Source organism: Myxine glutinosa, chromosome 7, assembly GCF_964187855.1.
Source record: "Myxine glutinosa chromosome 7, kmMyxGlut1.1, whole genome shotgun sequence".
Taxonomy (NCBI): domain Eukaryota; kingdom Metazoa; phylum Chordata; class Myxini; order Myxiniformes; family Myxinidae; genus Myxine; species Myxine glutinosa.
The window spans coordinates 132,740,600-132,758,099 of NC_136267.1; the positions used below are offsets into that span (position 1 = coordinate 132,740,600).

Here is a 17,500-nt window from a genome sequence, read left to right on the forward strand (position 1 = left end):
ACAATGAGATAAAAAAAACAAACTATTCCCACACCACATGTGGGATAATGGAACCTATTTCAATTTTACTGATTTTAGCAAGGGGTGATATATGGATTCAAGTAACAAAATAGTACTGACTTAACTGTGCAAAATGACAAGCCCATATCATAAACGAATACAGTTTCAATGAAAGCCAAATGTTTAATTTTAATGACAGACAAAATTCCACAAATATTGATAATAAAGTACCAATAAAAAAATCTTCCGGTTAAGCAGGAGAACCGGAGGGGAGAGAATGTCAGAGTAACACTCACTGCTTGGCACACAGTGAAGATTTGAAGAATTTGGACATCGTTTGCAAAATGCAGTAAAACCCAAAATATTGGATAACTGTCAATAGAATAAATAATCACACTCAATATCACATTACTACAGAAAGTAGTGAAAATACAAAAAAAAGTAATGCAAGAAGAGGGAACAAGAAGCGAGCACTCAAATGTTTAAAAAAAAGATCACGTAGACATTGTACATACGTACATGAAATATATAAACCTTTCTACCTATTGTCTCACCCACTCACTGGTATAAGTGTTTTGTAGTTTCCACCAAATAAACTGATGAGGTGCAGAGGAGGATTTAGGTGGGTGTAAATACGTGGAGGAGGATGGATTCACGGCAGACAGAAAGATATCAAGGAAATTGAAAGGAAAGGTTCCGATGTAATGAGTAACGCCGGCCTACATTTACGGTCTGGAAACGATGGTGTTTGTGTTGTGTTTGCATAATCATGCGCTACACGAGCCGATTGAAGGTCATGTGACCAGGCTAACGGGTATTGAGATTCCGCCATGTTGGCTGAAATATACGAGTCGTGGTAACTCTGGTCCCATGTGTTAATGTGGTTCATCCGTCCAGATACAACATTTTGGCGACGAGGATGGCGGGACTAAGTTTCCCAACCCAGTCACCGTTGGGAGAACCACCGGTCCCATGGAAGCAGCGGTAGAGTCAATTTTCTACGTGTCAGACAGATTGATGATTCAGAAAACAAACAAATTTTCTCCATTAACTCTGTAAACAGCACACCACCACTCCAACCCATACCTTGGCCAGAGAAACCGTGGAGCCAGATTCAAGTCGACCTCTTTGGTGAAGTAAATGGTGCTCCCTACAACCAAAGATTCCTTGTTGTAGTGCATGACCGACATTTGAAGTGGATAGAAATTGCCGCGACCCCAGTAGTGACTTAGACATCTATCATAAACATTCTCATTGAGCTCTTTGCTCGATGGGGACTGCCCAAAGTCATCACCGACAATGGCCCATAATTCATCTCATACGAGTTTGAAACATTCTTGGAGCATGCAGGGTTAAGCAAAGCATGAATACCCAGGCTGAACACACTTGGGGCAATCACAGGCACCGACTTCCGGACACCACAAAGAAACAATATCGCTATTATATACAAACAGTACTACGCCAGGTCATCCTGGGCCTCCACCCTATCAAACGCATCTCAACGCCATAAACACCATACAAAACAAAGCCTAACGCATCACCACAGGTTGCACATGAACATCACCCATGGAGTACCTACACACAGACGCAAAAATGTTAAAAATCAAAGACCATTTGGACATGAGAGGTGCCCTGTTCCTTGCAGCTGCTAGTGCCAAACCTAATAACCATGCCACTGCATGTCCAACCACCCACCGTGCTTGAGACACATTAAGACATACACCACAAAGACTACAATGTCATCCTTCAAAAATATCCCCCAATTGATCAACAACTGCAAAAAAAACATCTATACCCACATCACCACAAATGTAACCAGCAACATGGGTCCAAACAGTACCTTGGAGACTAAACTCCCCTTCCCCCCACCCCCTCATATTGTCGACATAGAAATCAATCCTCAGGTATGATCTTGTTCAGCTTTCACACCTCCACATTTGCAGTACAAACGGACTCAATAACACCTGCAAACTCTGCCATGCCACCCACACACAATAAAACACATTATGGAAGACTGTGCCATCCTGGCTCTACGAAGGCAAGATCACATCTTAGTTGTGAGGGATATCTGGGTGGACCCTGAGAGATTGACTGTCTACATGCCTCAGGCCTGTTCGAGCAGAACTAACCAGGGCTCATAAATATCAAAAACAGAGGATTTTTAGGTCATAATATCTCGATTCTAAAAGAGTTGAATTTGTAAAATGGGTCGTGATGTCTGGATGTCAGACCGTCCGTCCGTCCGTCAACTTTTTGCTACTCTTTCCTTATCACTTGGCTGATTGTTCTGAAACTTGACAGATGAGTACAAGACAGTATCCTGCACAAATCTTTGGGCTTCGATTTTTCAATTTTGAACCATGGGGGCCTCCCAGGGGGATCCCACCAAATCACTGGTCTGAACTACAACCTCAAGAGATGACCGTCAGCCCATTTGCGGCTATTATATATTTAGAATAGAAACTCAATTAATAGATTACCCTGTGTATATATCGGTATAAGTGATACAAAACCACTGATAAATAACGCAGGGTATTATTTCCACAGCACCAGTGACCACGGGGGTAAAGGGAGTACTTTTCTTCTTCACCTTTCCATTATCATTTTTGAGGGCAAGAAAAAGCAAAATCCACTAAATGGTGAAAGTGTAATATCTGAGACAAATGCACTTGATGTCAATCTTAAACCATGTTTTTAATTTATTTATTATCTATTACAATACTGCCTTTGGACATAAGCACTAGAGACTCAATTCCATTAAATCCTGTTTCAAAATGGGTAAACTTTACTTCCTCAAATTGTTTCCACGATTTTATGTTTACACGTTTACTATGATCAATAAGAAACTCGCTTTTCATTTGTAAATACATCGTCCGTTCTACACTCTCAATATATGCATTACGTTATCTTGCACACGGACTTCACTAGCTCATCAAATTTGGTTTGTAACTTTGGCGGTCCTGTAAATCCTTCCCCAACATTAGCAACTTTATTGTTTTGTATAAAATTTATTCTATTCCTGAAATGTGTTTTCAATTGCTAAAGATGTGACAACAATAAATTAAAAATTTGCACTTGCAAACATTCAAACTGAATATCTCCATTGGTGGTTTATTGTCATTGCAGGTCCTTCAAGTGGAATGAGCTTCACTAACACAAAGAATTTGGCAAAACGTTTTCTTAAATCTGGTGTGCAGAGCACGTACTGCATTTTAGAAGGCATCGATGAAAAATAAAAAGCATTATTACCTTTCTCACATTGTGTGCTTTCGTTTGTCGTGTTGGAATTGGAACCTCGCGATATTTGAACAGGTGCATTTGCCCTAGTTTTGCAACGACACCATGAACAACCGCAACATGGGGTCAAAAAGTTCAATGCAACTTAAGCAGAGATGATGATTCATAAACCAGGCTGCATTAGGAGGATCAATCTAGGGGCTGCAGATAATTTTTTGTTTACTCATAACAAACAACACCCACTGACTTCTTTCATCTACACATAACCACCTTCATCTGCTTCCATGCTGATGCAGGACTCAAGATGGCAGGAAAGAATTGCGCTGGCTGCTCTGGGTCTTATTTCCCGAGGTAAAAAAAAACAGTTAAAAGAAAGAAATTCAAATTGCATATTTTGCTACACAAGAGGTTTTGCATCAGAAGAGGGGCAGAAACGTCATAAACAACAGTGCAATACCAAGGAAATAAAAATGCCTCTATTACAGTATATTTGAAAGCTCAGATTTCTTCCCCAAGAGGTTTGTATGAACAGATGCATGGCGGATTCAACCACAATATTCATTTACAATATTGTTTTTTTTCCACCTCAAGGGAAATTCATATTTATCCTGATCTTTTGTTTTTAAAATGCAAGCATACATTGCTTACGGACCTCCTCTACTCTCATAGCAAACCCTGGCACTCAACGGAATCCTTTCATCTCCTCTCCCTGTCAAGGCTGGAGTGCCACAAGGCAGTGTTCTGGGTCCAGTTCTATTCCTGATCTTCATAAATGATATCTCTGACTCTGGAAAATCCTCAATATTTGCTGACAACTCCACTCTTTGCCATGACATCCTCATCCTTCAGACAAGGCAGGCTGCAGCCTCGTCTCTCTCTTCAAACCTCAAACAAAAAATAACAAGCTGGTCAAACACTTGGAGTATGTACAGGGTGTTTCAAAAAGATGAATACAACTTGGACTTCCTGACATTTTTGTTTTTTGACCATTACCGTTTTCCTTTTCAGTGTTTGGTGGTGCTATCGTGGTATTTGTTCCCTGGTATTTCTAGCTCCGTAGCTCAACTATGCCATTGACAGTGGAGCAGAAGATAAAAGTGGTGGCTCTATGGTATGAGACAAAATCATATTCATACAACAACATTTTCTGAGGGGCAGAACCACCTGAGGAGATCACCGAGAGGTACCTGAAAGGGCCTAAGGTCACATGCTTCTGCACCTTCAATGCCAGATGGGGAAAGAGCCTTACTGATTACTGAAATAGGGCCTTACTGATTTGAGAATGACAACAGCAGGAATGATTCATTCAACAGCAGGGCGGTGATGATCAACGGTGAGCGCTACCGGGCCGTGCTCCAGAAGTTCCATAATGATCTAGCCCAAAAGGCCACCCCAAACCAGCACAGAATGACCTGGTTTATGCAGGATGGTGCACCACACATACAGCTGGTAACACCATCACTTTCCTGCAGCATCTCTTCAGAAACCGCATCGTTGCCCTGGGTATAGCTCATGACTGGGCACCCCAAAGACCAGACTTGAACCCTCTGGACTAATGGTTCTGGGGGGCTGCCAAGAGCACTGTCTACGTCAACCGCCCTGCCACACTGGATGATCTGAAGCAGGAGGTGTCACACTACCTGTCTGATCAATCAGACTACCAAGTCAGGATCAATGCCTGTCTGAACTTAAGCAACGTGCCTTTGTCTTTTGGAAGGCTAATCCAACTGAAAGCAATCTCAGTTCCTTTCACAAAGCTTGGAGCAAGTGTGTGTCCACCTTCAGGAGAGCCAGGAAGCACTATCTCTCTACTCTTAAGATTGAACTCTCAAACCTGTCTCCTAACTCCAAATCCTGGTAGCATCTGGTCAAATCTGTTTCTGGTGTTTATTCCCCCTCCTTCCCCTCCCTTACCTCAAACAGCTAAACAGCCGACACCTCACGTGAAAAAGCCGAATGCCTCAACTCTGTGTTTGTTTCAAAATCTTGTGTCCCAAACCCATCTCTCTCTCTATACCCACCTTACCCAGTCAACCCCAGCTGTTCCTTGACTCTGTGTCCTTCTCTACTGACAAGGTGGAGAAGTTTCTGTCAAACCTCGACTCTGATTCTGCAAGTGGACCAGATGGCATCAGCCCACGGGTCTTAAAATCCTGCTCTGACACTCTTTCACGCCCTCTCTGTTCTCTTCACCCTCTCTTTTGCTCAAGGTAATCTGCCATCTGCTTGGAAATCAGCCAACATTACTACTTTACACAAGAAAGGTGCAAAAAGAGATCCTTGCAACTACAGATCAATCAGCCTGCTCCCAATAATCAGCAAAGTCATGGAATCAATCATCGCTTCTGACATCAAATCCTTCGTCTTCTCCAATGGCTTGATCTCAGATCATCAATTTGGATTCATACCAGGTCACTCGACTCTGGACATGCTGCTTCTGCTGTCTCAACAATGGATGGAGGTCCTCAATGCCAAACAGGAAATCAGAGCTGTCTCCTTGACATATCTCGTGCCTTCGATACGGTCTGTCACCCCGCGCTGCTCACCAAACTCTCCTCATATGGTATCCATGGAAATCTCCATGCATGGCTTGCGGACTTCCTCTCTGGTCGTAGTCAACGTGTGGCCCTGAATGGATTTCTCTCATCTCCCCTTCCCGTTCAGGCTGGAGTTCCCCAAGGCAGTGTGCTGGGCCCTGTGCTTTTTCTGGTCTTTATCAATGATCTCTCCGACTCTCTGGAAAATCCTCTGTATCTCTTTGCTGATGACTCCACTCTCTGCCGCTCCATTCCTCTTCCCTCAGATCGGCAGTCTGCAGCCTCCTCACTCTCTGAAGACCTGGACAAAATCACAGACTGGTCAAACATGTGGAACATGTCTTTCAATCCTGACAAATCTCACACTCTTACTATGTCTCTCCGAAAAGATCGACTGGACAACCCTCCCATCTACTTTCTCAACAATCCTCTCCAAGAAGTTCTGTCGCTCAAGCTTTTGGGTCTCACCATCTGCCATGATCTTTCTTGGGAAAACCACATTTCCAAGCTGGCCTCCAAAGCCAGTCGCCGACTGGGCATCCTCCGTCGTGCGAAGTCCTTCCTAGGCACACCTGAGCTCCTCACCACATACAAGGCTTTCATCCGCAGCTCAATGGAATACTGTTCTCCCCTATGGGCTGGTGCTCCTGCCTCACACCTGGCTCGGCTTCACGCTGTTGAATCCAAAGCTTTCAGAATCATTGGAATCTCCCGCGATTAAGCTATCTCTGAGGGCCTTTCACTCACTCACCGCAGGCAGGTAGGTGGTCTTTCTGTCTTCTACCGACTCCTCTCCGGCCTTGCTCCCCCAGCTCTCTCTGTGCTCTGTCCCCCAAATATTCCTACAGGTCGCACAAGATCTGCCAGCCACCCTCTGATGGTTAAACTGCCGAAATCTCGGCTCTCTGCTCACCTTCACTCTTTCATTCCTCTTTTCTCCCGCCTCTGGAACAAACTCCCACACTCACTTCAATCACACTCCTCTCTCCAGGTCTTCAAAACAGCTGTTCACCACCATCTCTTATCTTCCCCCATCCAAAACCTTGATCTTTTCTACCCCCACTAATTCACCCCAGATCCACCTTGTTTGAAATTCCAACTTCTTTCCTGGAAGTCTTGGCAGTGTCCATATGTTTTATACCTCTCCCACCCCCCCCCCTTCCCATGCCTCCCCCCGAAAGCCCTCTCCCTCCCACAGTTCTCTCGATGTCTCCATGTCTCTCGGTCCCTGCTCTCAAATGTTGTGTTTGTGTCCTTCCCCCTCTCTCCCCATCTTGTCTACCGCTCCCGATGTTATTTGTTTTGTGTGTCTGTTTGTCTTTCTGTGTGATTAATGTTCGCTCTTTCACGAGCCTCGATCTTGTATACAAAAAAAAAAAAAAAAAAAAAAAAAAACGCAAAAGCTTCCAGAAACAGCACCAGAAGTGCACGAGGAGTTTGCAGCTGGCAAATTCACAGTTCACCAGACTGCAGGAGACTTTAATGGTGTGTGGACAGACCTTGCCCTTGAACAGACCTACAATAGGGAAGGCAAAACAAGCCTCTTTAAGGGTATAACAGTCTGCATCAGCACGCGAAAAGTACATCAAGGCTCTACCGTTCATGACCTCCGTCTCTGAAAGTGTAAAACAGATGGCACACATGGCCTCGCCGCAATCTGACCACCACGAGAAGCTGAGGAAAGACATGGAAGCCGTGTTGCAGATCAAACGGACCGTGGAAGAGAAGATGCAAAACCCATTCGATCCTTCACTTGCGACAGATAAACTAATGAACATATCCACAGGTCAGATTCTTGCAGCAACTACCCTGGTAGATGCCAAACGTCTAGGCTTGGAGGCAATGGATGCTGCTACGACGACGAATGCAGACAAGATTGTCCAACCGAAGATAGAAACATTCGCCACGCATCTGAAGAAAAGTAAGAAAAGATGGACACTGTGAAAGAAGTCATCAGAGAGGAGAGTGCAGTGACAAGGGCAACTTTGTTTCGCACAGGACCTGAGTGATGAGGCACGGACTGAGGCATTTAGTTACGAATGGCTTGAGTACCCTCCCTCGTTGTTTGAGCCAGAGAAGAATGGATTTTCCATGCGCAAAGGTTGCAAATCCAACTATCTATCCACTCTACAGGCAGAGGTTGCCGAGTCATGGGAACCGTTAAAAGAGTTGCCTCCTTCTGCATCTGATGCAGTTTATGTAGTCGATGCAATGGCATTCATCCAGCGGTTCAACACACTTGGTTCGAGTACATTTGACCAACTTCAGGAAAGGTACAGGAACAAACACTTGAACATGAAACCCAGACATTGCACTGAAGTGCATTTCGTGGGCGATCAATATGATTTTGGGTTAAAGAGTCTAAAAGGGGATGAACGCCAGAGACGGGAGTCAAATACCAACTTGCCAGAGTTTGTTCCAGCGGACATCATGAAAATCCCTGATTGGAACACATTCCTGTCAAACCCTTGTAACAAGACCAATCTGCTGTCGTATCTTGCTTCACGTTGGTCCCAGGAGTCATCCTGGCCTGATGGCTTCTGCCTGGTCCTTGGGGTCAACGCCCAGGCAACTCGTGTGACGCAGACGGAACATACCAATGTTGATGAGCTGTACTGCCCTAACCACGAGGAGGCGGACACCAGAATCTTTGCTCACATTGCTAGTTGTGACAACAGCGTAGTTGTCATTCAGGCTACAGATACAGATATCATCGTCTTGTCAATGTATCATTTCCCTCGGTTGACAAACGTTGTTGAGTTATGGGTGGAAAAGGATGATCTGTTCCTCCCCATCCATGACTTGGTGAATGAGTTGGCCAAAGCAGTTGGAAAGGACGTATTGGCACTCACAGACACACTGCTCATCTCCTACATTCTGTCAGGTTGTGATTCGGTGAGCTATCCTTTCAAACGGGGTAAGAAGAGAGCAGTGAAAGTCGCACTCCAGCATGTTGACAAACAGCCAGCGTTGTCCAATTTCATCCGACATGAATCCGGACCTTCTGCACATGATCAGGTGATAACTGAAGCACGAAGCTTCTTTTGTGATCTCTACGGCAAGCCAGGGTATTCATCCCTGGATAAGCTCCGCGCCCACTTGTTTGCATCTAGCAAACTAGATCTGCGCTCCCTTCCTCCAACAGAAGATGCTTTTCACTTCCACGTTCTCAGGAGCCTTTGTCAGATCAGCTTATACAAGCAAGCTTCACTCAGCAATCCAGTGCTTCTTCCACCTGAAGAGTATGGCAGGAGTGTGGATGGTGACAGGTTAATTCCTGTCATGAAGAGCAAGCCATCAAAGCCTTTTGCTGCGAAGTTGAAGTACTGCAAATGTAAGAAGAAACCGAACTGCCTGAGGAATTGCCCTTATGTGAAAGCTGGAGTACCATGCATCATTGCATGTGCCTGCAATGGCGACAGAGAAAAATGTGGACGGCTTCTGACTGATGACGGTGATGATGATGAGTAAATAGAGGTAATGACACTTTTCCAGACAGTATGTGGTATTACTTGTCATTTTAAAACATGTTGAAGAGTACCATGCAAATAGATCGTGTGAATGCCCGATTTTGGTGATTATTTTTAAGTTATGCAAATCTAAAGTGACACACATGCCAGTAAGTTAAGTTCAGTCGGGGCATTTCTTTCCCAAAAACATCAGAGGGGTACAAACAACATATTTTGGGTGTAAAAGTTTGGCTATATTGAGCTTGAAGTAGGAAAAATGTGATTTTATTTACGAAAGGAGCTAAACTTTTAGCTTAACCCACCTTCCGTGACCTTTTGACCTCTGCTGACCTCATGGATGGTCCAATCACGTTGAATCATGTTTCATACAAAAGCCAACTTTATAACAAAAAGAATGAGTGGTAATTTGTTGCACTCACCCCTGTATTATGGGATATATTGTGAATTGAATTTCCCCTACCCCTAAATTTCTTGCTTTTTTACAGTTGACGCCCCAAGTTAAAAAATGTCCGTACAGAATTCGCGCAATCCAAACTACCTTGCTAAAGTCACTTTTCTGGTGGCTAACACCCCCACAGACATGATCTAGGGGTCAAACATTTTACAGCAGGGGTGTCACTTCAAAATCAAATTTTGAGGTCTCGGATCCCAGGTATGGGATATGGGAAATGGGAAATGGGAAATGGGATATGGGAAATATGGGATATGGGAAACAGGGTGCTTCAAAAAATGTCAACACTTCTGAGAATTTTGTCCCATATAAGTGTTAACATTTTTATGGTGTAGCCCATCAGGCAAAGCAGGCTAGAACAGTGTTTGTCCATCTGTATATATGTATGTGTGTGTGTGTGTATGTATGTATGTATGTATGTATGTATGTATGTCCCCTCAAACGTATACCAATCAGAGCTGAGGATCTGGTCACATGACAGGGTGCTGTGATTACGTCTGATGTCATTACGGCAGGACGGCGGCTGACTCTCCACACACCGCCATTTTGATCTATATGCCGTTCATGCTGAACATATCGCCGAACCTGTCATATATCACAATCGCCGTGCTCTCCCTTTACGTTTTTCATTCAGTGTCAAACACAAACAAACCGATTGTTAAAATGACCATCAAATATCGAAAGCATCGGCATTACAGGTCTTCCAACAATACAATACGTATAGGCCTTAGGCGTTATGCCTCATAAGACAAATTAAGCCCAGGTTTCTTAACAAGGTCGTGTATCGTTTCAGTAGTATCATTTTCGTAACAATAATTATAATTATAATAATAATAGAGTAAATATGAACATAACACTTTAATCCCAATGTCATGAATACAAATTTAATGGGTTGAAGCGGTGTATGGTTCATGAATCAGTGATCAGCAGAAGCAGAATAATCAGAATAGAAGCAGAATGAAGCAGAATAATCGCAGAAGTAAGGAATTAGCCTCGGTTTTTTAATGGCAATATCATTTTCGAAATATAACGTTAATATTATAGTAAATCTAATCGTAACACTAATCCCTTCGTAGTGACTGCAAAAGTACTGGAAGTTAAAATATATCTACATATTAAAGTAGCGGCAGTTTTGTGTCCGTTACGTCATCACGTTTATGATGTCATTACGACGGTTGACTGCACCGACCGACATTTTAATTTACAAGTACACCCACTCACTATGGGAGCTGCAGAAAGCGTCATTCCTCTTTGGGGTCTATAGATTACAGTCGATCTATGGTCGGGTCTCGAACATTGGGTGTGTTCATTTACCAAGTTTCTTGTGGAGAGATCGCCAAGTGGTTTAAGCATTCGAGCAAGCACTCCATTCAAAACCGTTAAGGAACGGCTGGCTTGGCAAGCGCTAGCTAGCTGCTTGGTAAATGAACACACCTCCAACCCTTGTGGGGTATATAAATTACAGTAGATCTTCGCTCAGTTCTGTAAGTAAAACTTACCTCACAGATGTTGGGATTCCTCCAAATTTCTTTGTTCAATGTTACAAACAGCATTAGTGACTGTTTAAAAAGCTAATCATATGTGTTTGTGGTTTATAATATTTTAAAAGCCCTGCTTTGCCGCTGTTAAACTTTTGGTCTTGTTTCTGAAGCACCCTGTATATACACACACACAACACAACAGGCATTTTAAGGCCATTTTCCCTGCTAGAGCGGGGGTTAGCCTATCATTAACCATTATCATCATTATATTATCATCATATCATATCATTATCATCATCATATCATTATTAAGTTAACCATTATCGGATTACCATAGTCCATAATATACCCATATTTACGCATTCGCATCCGCCTTTTGTACAAAGAAATCCACAACACCTCCCATTTTTGTAATGGCACAACCCTAACTTTGAATCGGGTAAAGGGTAAAGGGTAAAGGGTGCTAACTTCACGGACATCTCTCACAATAAATAAATCTGTGTTATGGTGTGAATAATGGTAATTATCGGGCTGCCTGCTCCGTAGATCTCTTATCTTGAATAATGAAATTTAATATGGACTCGGTATTACATGGAGATTTTTTTTTTTTTTTTGTATGCAGAATCGAGGCTCGTGAAAGAGCTAACATTTATCACACAAACAAATCAAACAGACAAACAAAGTATATAAAAAGGGGAACGGTAGACAAGATGGGGAGAGAAGGGGAAGCACACAAACACAACACTTGAGAGCAGGGACATCGGGAGATGTGTGAGAGGGAGAGGGCTTGGGGGGAGGAGGCGTGGGAAGGGTGGGGGGTGGGGGGGGGGGAGGAGGTGGGAGAAGTATAAAACACACAGACACCAAGGACTTCCAGGAAAGAGGTTGGTATTTCAAAAAAGTGGATTTGGGGTGAAATAAGCGGGGGTAGAAAAGATCAAGGTTTTGGATGGGGGAAGATAAAAGATGGTGGTGAACAGCTGTTTTAAAGACCTGGAGGGAAGAGTGGGATTGAAGAGAGTGAGGGAGTTTTTGTTCCAGAGGCGGGAGAAAAGAGGAATGAAGGAGTGAAGGTGAGCAGAGAGTCTTGATTTTGGCAGTTTAACCATAAGAGGGTTGCAGGCAGATCTTGTGCGACCTGTAGGAATATTTGGGGGACAGAGCCCAGAGAGCTGGGGGGACCAAGGCCAGAGAGGAGTCGGTAGAAGACGGAAAGACCACCAACCTGCCTGTGGTGAGTAAGTGAAAGGCCCTCGAAGATAGCTTCATCACGGGAGATTCCAATGATTCTGAACGCTTTGGTTTCAACAGCATGAAGACGAGCTAGGTGTGAGGCAGGAGCATCAGCCCAGAGAGGAGAGCAGTATTCCATTGAGCTGCAGATGAAAGCCTTGTATGTGGTGAGGAGCTCAGGTGTGCCAAGGAAGGACTTTGCATGACGGAGGATGCCCAGTCGGCGACTGGCTTTGGAGGCCAGATTTGAAATGTTGTTTTCCCAGGAAAGATCATGGCAGATAGTGAGACCCAAAAGCTTGAGTGACAGAACTTCTTGGAGAGGATTATTCAGAAAGTGGATGGGAGGGTTGTCCAGTCGGTATTTTCGGAGAGACATCGTAAGAGTGTGAGATTTGTCAGGATAGAAAGACATGTTCCACTTGTTTGACCAGTCTGTGATTTTGTCCAGGTCTGCAGAGAGTGAGGAGGCTGCAGACTGCCGATCTGAGGGATGAGGAATGGAGCGGCAGATAGTGGCGTCATCAGCAAAGAGACAGAGAGGATTTTCAAGAGAGTCAGAGAGATCATTGATGAAGACCAGAAAAGCACAGGGCCCAGAACACTGCCTTGGGGAACTCCAGCCTGAACAGGAAGAGGAGATGAGGGAAACCCATTCAGGGCCACATGTTGACTATGATTAGAGAGGAAGTCCGCCAGCCATGCGTGGAGATTTCCATGGATACCAAAGGAGGAGAGTTTGGTGAGCAGAGCGGGGTGCCAGACCGTATCGAAGGCATGTGATATGTCAAGGGAGACAGCTCTAATTTCCTGTTTGGCATTGAGGGCCTCCATCCATTGTTGAGACAGCAGAAGCAGCATGTCCAGAGTAGAGGGACCTGGTCTGAAACCAAATTGATGATCAGAGATCAAGCCATTGGAGAAGAGGAAAGATTTCATATCCGAAGCAATGATGGATTCCATGACTTTGCTGATAATTGGGAAAAGGCTGATTGGTCTGTAGTTGCAAGGATCTGTTTTTGCACATTTTTTGTGTGAAGCGGTGATGTTGGCTGATTTCCAAGCAGATGGCAGATGACCTTGAGCAAAAGAGAGGGTGAAGAGAACAGAGAGAGGGAGTGAAAGTGCGGAAGAACAGGATTTGAGGACCCGTGGGCTGATGCCGTCAGGTCCAGTTGCAGAATCAGAGTCGAGGGTTGACAGAAACTTTTCCACCTTGTGAGGAGGAAAGGACACAGCGTCCAGGAGCAGCTGGGTACGACTGGGTACGGTGGGTACAGAGAGGGACGGGTTTGGGACACAAGATTTAGAGGCAAACATAGAGTTGAGGCATTCAGCTTTTTCACGTGGAGAGTCAGCTGTGTAGCCATTTGAGGTAAGGGAGGGGATGGAGGGGGAACAAACACCAGAAACAGATTTGACTAGATGCCACCAGGATTTGGAAGAGGGAAACAGATGAGAGAGTTCGGTCTTGAGAACAGAGAGATATTGTTTCCTGGCTCTCCTGAGGGTGGACACACACTTGTTTCGGGCTTTGTGAAAGGAAATGAGATTTCCTTCCGTTGGATTTGCTTTCCATGAGACGAAGGCAAGTTTTTTCTGGGCAATCGCCTCACCACAAGATTTCGGGTAGCACGGACGGGAGGAAGGGTATGACAACTGAAGACGAGATGGGATAAATCTGTGCATGAGAGAGAGCAATTTACTTTGGAAGAATTCCCAGGATGAGTTGATGTCAGAGGCGGTAGAGATGGGAGACCAGTCCAGATGATTGATGGCTGCTTGAAGACCGTGCCAGTTGGCCTGAGTGAAATTCCAGACATGTCAATGCTGAGGAGGCTCTCTGAGAATGGTCAGAGAGATGTCCACTTTAACAAGCGCATGAACAGATGAGCCGATTGGAGCAGAAGAAGAGCAGCAGACATTTGCAGGGAAGTTAGTCATAACCAAGTCCAGAAGAGAAGATGCTCCATTGACTGAGATCCGGTCGGGAAATTGACAGATTGTGTCAGTCCCAGTGAGTTGCAGAAGTCCTTTGCCGAGGAGCCATGGCTGGTGAGAGGGGTACCCACACCCAGCCAACTGGCATGGTGACAATTGAAATCACCACATATAAGGAAGAGAGAGTTGGGATGAGTTGATAGAAGTTGGTCCATATTATCAGACAGCGAGATGTAGATGTAGTCATCACTGTTTGGTGGACGGTACAACACACATATGAACAAAAGGTGGGAGCAAAGGGGAAGCCATAGCCAGAGGTATTCCTGGGGGTGAGGTGGAGAGAGGGCAGTGCAGGGCGAGTGTGGGAGAGTTTTTGATAAAGATAGCAACCCCACCTCCAGGACGAGGCTCAGGTCTATCATATGGAGGGAGGAGGGAGTAACCCGAGAGAGATAGTAAGGAATCAGAGACATCATGAAGGAGGAAAGTTTCTGTAAAGAAGATCACGTCTGGTTTGTCAGAAGCAACCTGTATGGAGAGATCAGTCAAGTTTGAGCGAAGGCCCCGGATGTTTGAGGTCCATACCGTTAATGAAGAGGGAGGGGGAGCATCGTAAACAGAACAGGGGGGGTGGGGGGAGGGGTAGGGAGAGCTGTTGAAGGTGTGTCAGAGATTTCAGAATAGCTTGGAGAAAGGGAAGGATGGGGCGGACAAAAGGTTTGATGGTGATTGGGTGAGGCACAGTGAGGTCTTATTTGAGGAAGGGGAAGAGTGAGGCAGAAGGTTGGGGGAGATGAAGGTGAGAGTTGGAAGGGGGAAGAAGCGGGGAGGACGCTTTGAGGATGACGGGTGAGAGGCTGGAAATGGAGAAGAAATGAGGGTGGGGAGATTTGAAGGGGAGGGGCGGGGGGGAGTTTACGAGGGGAGGGGTTATGGGGGAGTTTAGGAGGAAAGGGACAAGGGGAGGGATTTGAAAGGGATGGGAGATGGGGGAGATTTGGAGGGGAGGGGTGAGGGGGTAGGGGAGGGGAGAGAAGGAGTCTAGGAGAGGAGGGGTGTGGGGGGAGTTTCGGAGGGAAGGGGCAAGGGGGGAGATTTGAAAGGGATGGGTGATGGGGAAGATTTGGAGGGGAGGGGCAAGGGGGAAGATTTGAAAGGGATGGGTGATGGGGAAGATTTGGAGGGGAGGGGCAAGGGGGAAGATTTGAAAGAGATGGGTGATGGGGAAGATTTAGAGGGGAGGGGCAAGGGGAGAGATTTGGAGGGGAGGGGTGATGGGGAAGTGTTGGAGGGGAGGGGTGATGGGGAAGATTTGGAGGGGAGGGGTGATGGGGAAGATTTGGAGGGGAGGGGTGATGGGGAAGATTTGGAGGGGAGGGGTGATGGGAAAGATTTGGAGGGGAGGGGTGAGATTGGATTTTAGAAAGTGTACGATTAATGGGAAATGAATATTTATTGCAAAATGAGTTTCTTGTGACCTTCGAGTCAAAAATACATTTAAGGACGCTGGAGGGGGGCGTGGGGGGGTGGAGTGTAGGTGAGTTTAGGGAATGTATGAAAGAGGCACTGTAAGAGATGGAATTTTTTTTTGGAATGAATAGATTTGGTGAGCAAGTCGAAAGCACCCTTTTAAAGAAGAAGAAGAAAAAGGTGTTATAATATACGACAGAATACAGTACTTCAGGGGAAAGTTCAAACATTTTAAAATTTAACAGTGAAAACTATCTGGGGAAATGGGGGTGAAACACGTGGTCGAAGAAAGAACGAACGAATAAGAACAACGAATAAGAACAACGAATAAGAACAGAGAAGGAAATGTTTTTTGGGGGGGGGGTTTTTTTTTGAGTTGAGATTTTAAACAAGGAAGTATGGGGTGAAAAGACTGGGAAAAACTAAGAGAACGAAAGTAATTGGAGCACAATCGATGGACCGCTGAGAGAAAAACAAAGCCTCAAGGTAGGGCATGGTACAAAGCCTCAAAAGACGCGACACTAATTAACCGACGATTTTTTATACAGGTATGAAAGATTAACACGGAGAATCTTCCAAGGGACACACTATGGGTACACACACCGAAAGATAAATACAGTTTCGACAAAAACACAATTGGCCCAATTTACTTTACAAAGATCGCCCATTGGCCCAAGGGATGGAGGGGTGTTACTGTTGGACGTTTGTTATTTAATTACATCGATCAAATCTTGATGTCTCACGGCGTTATGTCCCAATTATTGAGGCCAGGATCACGTGTCAAGTGAGTTATTTAACTTTCTTTCCTTCCTCTGCTGCTCTGTCTCATCAGCTCCAGTTTCTGGGCCATAGAAATACCACACCATGCTGCATGCATGTTTGATGTAGGTTTTGTTAATGGCCTTGTAGTATACCTGTCTGCTCAACTGCTTCAGCATTAGTTTACCTTTCATTAAGTCCAGGTCTGCTTGACCAGGGCGGGGATTATTCCTTCGTTTTATTATTGACAAATGGTACGAATATTATTATTATTGTTAATATTATTAGTATTAATAAATGCTTTGTTACAATGTTATCATTGTTTTTGGTAGTTATTTTGTAATCGGAATACAAAGTCATGGAAGGACCTATTAAACTGCTCTATGCACCTTAACATGTTGAGCAACACGTGCTTAGAAAACACGTGTTTAGAAAACACGTGTTTTAGTTTAGGCGCGTGTTTAGAAACATAGGAATTTTTCCGGATTCTTTGTCGTTAATAAGCCTGAGCATCTCAGGAGATCATATCTAAATCTATTCTCATTTTGAACAGGTTCCAGGGCTCTGCTACTGATTCCGCTGGGGAAGCTTGGAGATATTTCATATGGCCCCCTCAATAGGAATTTCTGTCTATGTCAGTACCTGCAGGGGCGATATTTTTGACCTTCGCCTCGAGCACCACAAACCATCACTCTGCCACTGTATGTATACATACATATACACATATATATATATATATATATATATATATATATATATATATATATATATATATATATATATATATATATATATATATATATACAGTGGAACCTTGACTTACGAGTGCCCCAACTTACGAGTTTTTCGAGATACGAGCCGTCGCTCGGGCGGTTTATTGCTTTGAGATGCGAGCCGAGATCTGAGTTACGAGCTTTCGCC

General features: G+C 44.6%; 1 protein-coding gene across 9 annotated transcripts in view; it reads right to left on the minus strand.

Annotated features, from left to right (window-relative positions):
- EIF4B (eukaryotic translation initiation factor 4B) overlaps nucleotides 1–17,500 on the minus strand; it is a 193,464-nt gene that overhangs the window by 116,974 nt on the left and 58,990 nt on the right. The gene's annotated exons all lie outside the window — the stretch shown is intronic.